Below are 5,967 nucleotides of genomic sequence, written 5' to 3'. Positions count from 1 at the left end.
TCACTATCCATTTAGTATTTTTACTTTTGATTTGTTTTTATCCTTTGCAATGTCAAGGTAAACGTCCTAATGCTCAACATGTTAACCCAATAGATGACACCCTACCGTCACCTCTATTGATAATGTCTTATGTTTAAAAATGTCATGTTCTGGGACAGTGACGATCACTCGGACGTCTACCTTAATCTGGATATAAACGAGGAGCCCGAGCGGATGATACAGATCGTGTTCCATGATAGCAATAAATAGATATAATTATAGTATCACGACAGTCGATATTTAACTGACTTATGAAATAGTGGCTGAACCTTACTTGGCCATTGGTTCAGGACCGTCAGAGAATGCCTATTCGTTCCGTAAGTTCCGTTCGAGTCCCGTATACAAGCCAGTCGGTTCGTTTAACTAAGCTGTCATCGATCAGTAAAGTTAATACCTACACAACGAGTACAAGTGTCGTGAAAGGGTGAAGCTCGCCAGTTCACCACGTGCCCGACGTATTACTTATAATGCTCTTTCGCAAAACAACTAGGCAATATGTTAGAGATGACGATAGTTAGAGAGCAATATTTTATCTGTATAGTGGCTGCTGAAAATAAAGTGATCATATTTTTACATGAAGAGATTAATTAAGAGTGCAGTCCAGTAATTAAAGTATTTAAGGAATCCTATGTAACGTAGCGGTGTTATTTATTATTAATTAGCGACGATATCTCTTATTGACGTGTTTTTTCAACTGTGACGTCATATAGAGATTGACTCTAGGACCGATAGAAATAGATAGATCTCTTAGATATTTTGACATTACTAATGTAATAAATAATGTAGCTGCAAATGAAGACTGGCAGTTAAAAGTTCGAAGATCTTGTAAAATGTAAATTGTAGAATACGTTAGGTCCGTAACAGTGATTACCTCAAATCTGGAGGTAGCCATCGAGTACAGTAAGACGGAAACACAGTCATCAATATTATTATATGAAATTGACGTTTTGGCATTTTGCCAACCTACAACAGAATTATTTAATAAATAAACAACCTTTTTGATAATATTCCAATGTTATTTAGGACCTCTTAAGGAAGAGGAATGTATGTGGATCAATTATAATTTAAACCACGAACAATTATACACTCTTGGTGATTTTTATGTTTTTGACGTGGAATAGAAGAATTCCTACAACATTATTAACTTGTGGCAACTCTCCTTATTTGCAATTGCACTTTTCGTACATTTATATAGTTAGTCGCAGTCCCATAAATAAATTTAGGATTTTGTTATATTTGTATGTACCATCTGCTACGAGGGCCAATTTGACATAATTCGTTAATAGACTCGAGCGATCCTTTGGTACATTCCAATACGCCCATGAAATCGGACATTAAATCATGGCGTGTTACCACAACGGTACCCAAGTGGAAGGGATGGATTTACGAGTAAAGTTATGTAAACTACAATGCTGCCTTGACTTAATCAATATATTATGTAAGGACGGTGTTGTATGTACATTAAGTACATGTCTGTGAGTCTTTCCATACAAAAGTTTTTGCAGCTTATAAGGGGTATTAGCGAAATATTGTTTTTGTTCAATTAATAACCTTATTAACCCAGTCAAATAAAAGTTTCACCACGGAATGAGAGATAATAAGCTGGAAAATTATGAATGACTCTTCATTAGTCGCGGAATATCTCGTATTTTTTTCATATGCTCCACCGTTTTCAAGTTTCAAGGTCACCAACCGTACTGTAAAGCAAGGTCACCGAGAATATCGGTGAATAATAGGTACCTTCTATATCAGTGACTTAACCCATAGAGAAATAAGTAAGCATAGAGTGCCCACTCCATACATCAGTTTTGTTACCAAAACGACTATTGTTTTTGTAGTCGACATCTAGTGTCAAGTAGCGGATTTATAAGTTTATTTGAAGCTGGTATTTCCCATGAACACTTATAAGCATACATCGGAGTTTTTGGTGCGGAAATGTTTTACACTAGCCAATAAATAGGTAAAAACACTAAAAACTGATATACTATTTTAACATTTCATAACTATTTTTGTTATTATTTTACAATAAATGCACTTTATAAATACACGAAATCATTCCCGCACCAAAAACCCTGATGTATAGGTACTTATAAATAAGTACGTTTCTATAAAATCATGGGAAAACCCGAAACATTAGCTACAATAGTCTTGGCGCACCTTAAGCCTCTTATATTATGTATTAAAATGAATCACTATATCATTATTTTTCGTAACACGTTAATTTTATTGTAATTATAGTGCATTTTACTGCTTTTGTTCTTACCCGTGCGTATTTTTTAAATTAAAGTTTACACTAATGTTTATTATATTATAATTATTATTGAATGAGAAATGATGTCGGGGTAGGTATGTTTCCGTAATGCTGTGTCTGCCCGCTGTCTAGGGGCCCATCTCATTACCTACCTATAATTACTATGTTAGCTTGTTTTATAAGGTTTTTCCTGTGTACCTAATATTGTTTGGAGCACTATGACCGCGTACTTTTATATTAAGACATGTCTTTATATTTTTGACTTATGGTGTGCTTGTATGTTGCCTGTAATATTAAGAGGAAAGGGGATAACCGCCTCTCCATATAATCGTAGTCCCCATTTTCCTGTCTGGATATACACATATAGAACATATGTTTATGCAATTTGATGTATATTAAGATTAACCATAGATATGCGTTTGAGTTGATTTTCTAGTTTTTGATTATTATAAAAGCTACAAGTAAAAATCAACCTCTATACAATTTTTTAAATACTCCTAACTCTTATTTTAAGTTATAATAATTCAAAATTCAAAAAATATCAAACAAGGTGGTTGAGATACATAAAATTGTGTTAAAATATTTTGAATAGGCAATGTTAATATCCAGAGAGGAAAATGGGGACTACGTTTGTATGGTAAGGTGGTTTAGGGGCGGTGGTTCACTTTCGTCTTAAGGGTTTTAATTTTTTTGCACAAGATGCAATGGTGTCTGCGGGCCTATGTTTAAACTAACCAAGTAGACGATTTGAAACAATATAAAAAGCTTTAGTTTTTTAGTGACGTATGTCTTGGCAACAGCGGTCCTTATATATCATTTGCGTATACCCCGACAAGATTATATTTGGCCTTCGCCATGTTGCGGCTTTTCAGTGGTACTAATTTATTTTACTGGCAAGGAGACTCAAACGATTTAACCACAAAAATGACGAAAATGATTGTCAAGAAGAAAACATTTAATTGCGTATAATTCCAATAAACAATGTTTTGAAGTTAGGCAAATTGTGTCATTGACCTGACCGGTAGGTACAGTCAACTATAAAAATATGGTTGTAGACAACTTACTCAAAAATATGTCCCATAGTTCTTAATTCACTGACATAAGAGTTTTGGAACATATTTTTGAGATGATTTGTACACCCATATTTTTACAGTTGACTGTACTGGCATGTTATTTGACCATACATGACGTACGCACATTGCCACTATAAATAAGCTGCTTGTAGCGACACTCTGAGAGCCAAATATATTCTAAGTCAGGGTTTACTCAGATGCAAACAGCAATAAGCAGCCTAAGATGACGTGTGAGTTGAACATCTCGCGCCCGTGTTTGATAAATGTGCGCAATGTTTACTTCCTAACCGCAACGCATTATGGAAGAATACCTCAGGTCATTAAATATTAGTGTAGAAGTGAAGCATTTACTTAGTATTAAGTTTATAAAGTCTATCGGAGCATTAACTTTGTATACATTTGGGCGGTAATACGAAGCTAAAGTTTCCTCGTTTTATGGCACAATTTTCAAAATATGTACCAATGATTCAAATAATCAAGATTAATGTTTATTTTATTATATTTTATTGAGTCTGCTTTCAATATACTTAACGCCTTAGTAATCAATGGCTCTCTGCTTTTATTTTAGGTTGTGCCGAATGATGCTATTGTTTCCGATTTAATTTAGTCTAGATCTTTGCATATTCGCTATAATTCTATTACTTGTAGGTAAGTGTTGATATGAATGCAGGAGTGAAAGTGAGAATTGTATAGAAAAGGTATTACAGAAACAACAGGGCGTGTGGTCGGGGCCGGCCCACCCTACTGTACATAGTATACAACAGACACGTTAGAATCGAGTACTCTTTGACAATATGAAGTGACCAATTAATGCTACGTAAGTACTGCAAAGGTTTCAGGTTGGTGCCATCTACAACATGCACTTATTGTATTGGTATCAGTTACCTATTTATATTCTAAAGGTGGGAGCCATCAAAATTACGAGTACGACTTGAATTATGCGAACTAATATATTAATCTAACAGATTACTGTAATTTTCTATTTAAAAAGTATTAACCGTTTGACGCCAAAACCGCAGGTGGCGTGAATATATAGCGCCAAAAACACAAATATTAAGGTGACGGCACCAATCATGGACATGTTAAGCACAGTAGTACCCAGTAATGGACAGCAATGGTGTAATGCCTTAGAACCCACCATTTATGATCATTTATGATTTAAAAATTGAGTTAACCGATTTAAAATGTCCGTAACTGGTTCTTGTCCATTACTGGTGCCGTCACCCTACACCATAGAGAAATATAAGTAAAGAAAGAGTGATAAGTCCATACATCAGTTTTCATACCATAACGCGAGTTGTTTCGTAGTGGATATCTAGCGTAAAGTAGCGGAATTTATCAGTACTGCTAGTTGACAATAGATGTCGCAACGAACAAAAACTCTAATGCTCAACAATTTTCAGCTAATATTATAACCAGATTAACCGGAACTCTATTTCCAACTCCTGCTTATAATATTTTTTTTTACTATTAACAGAACGGAAAGTCATTTATTTAAATACAATATATGTATATATACAGTGGTACTACTAAACGAAATTAATAACTAGCTTAAATCTAAAATAGGCCCCTAAGGCATTGTACCAAGGATGCTGGCGGCATTTCCTCGCTGTATCGCAATATTATTTGTAAATTGTTTTAGCAGTATATTTTTCGACAGTAGCGACACTTGTGACATCTGGACGTTAGATGTCGACTACGAAATAACTCGCGTTTTGACAAGAAAACTGATGTATGGAGTTACCACTCTTTCAGTGGCGGATTTGCCCTAAGGCCCAGTAGGCCCGGGCCTAGGGCCCAAAGTTCTACTTTGTGTTTTGATGGCCTCGACTCTTCAGCATATAGTTACATGCAATAAATTCACTGGGACTTGGGTATTTTAAGTTGTAAACAATCCGGCCTAATTCTTAGTTGTAATTTCAGTTATGTGGCCACTCATGAGATGGCCTACGTTAGTTAAGTATGTACTATGAACTGCACCAACCACGGCAAAAGTATTTTTTTGTGCAATAATGTAAATTATGTATAACATTGAGGGAGTTCACACAAAGTTATTCTGTATCGCTAAACACTTGTAATAGTGATAGCGGTACAGCCTGAAATTCGGGAATCAGCTGCAAATGGTGTTAAAGGTATGAAAATCGGCACGATTAATGTTTAGGCCATTTGAATCAATTTGACCCGTAGCACCAAAAAAAACGGAGAGGAGTTATGACGTCATCTTTTTTTATGTATGAAAAAAAAAAATTGTTCAGAAACCTATCGTGTGTGGTATTGACTGATAGGGCATTTTGACCCGGTTCTAAAAATATATCACATTATTATATTTCCGTCACTTGCATTCAATTAAAATTAAAATAAATTTCAAAACATACCAAGTTTGGGCTCCTCCAGATACGAAACCTTTGAATTCTTTTTTTTTAAATATACCTCAAGTAATACCCAATATCGTCATATCTAACCCCAAGAAATTAATTTCGAAAATATTTAGTTTTAGTATTTTTTAAATTTTTTTATTATTACAAATTGTGATCTATCAATCTATCAATGAAACGGCCTCCTAGCCTAGTCGATAGTGACCCTGCCTATAAAGCAGGAGGTCCC

The sequence above is a fragment of the Cydia splendana genome, chromosome Z (assembly GCF_910591565.1).
Source record: "Cydia splendana chromosome Z, ilCydSple1.2, whole genome shotgun sequence".
Taxonomy (NCBI): Eukaryota; Metazoa; Arthropoda; class Insecta; order Lepidoptera; family Tortricidae; genus Cydia; species Cydia splendana.
The sequence above is the reverse complement of the archived record's forward strand: the minus strand, read 5'-3'. Positions refer to the sequence as shown.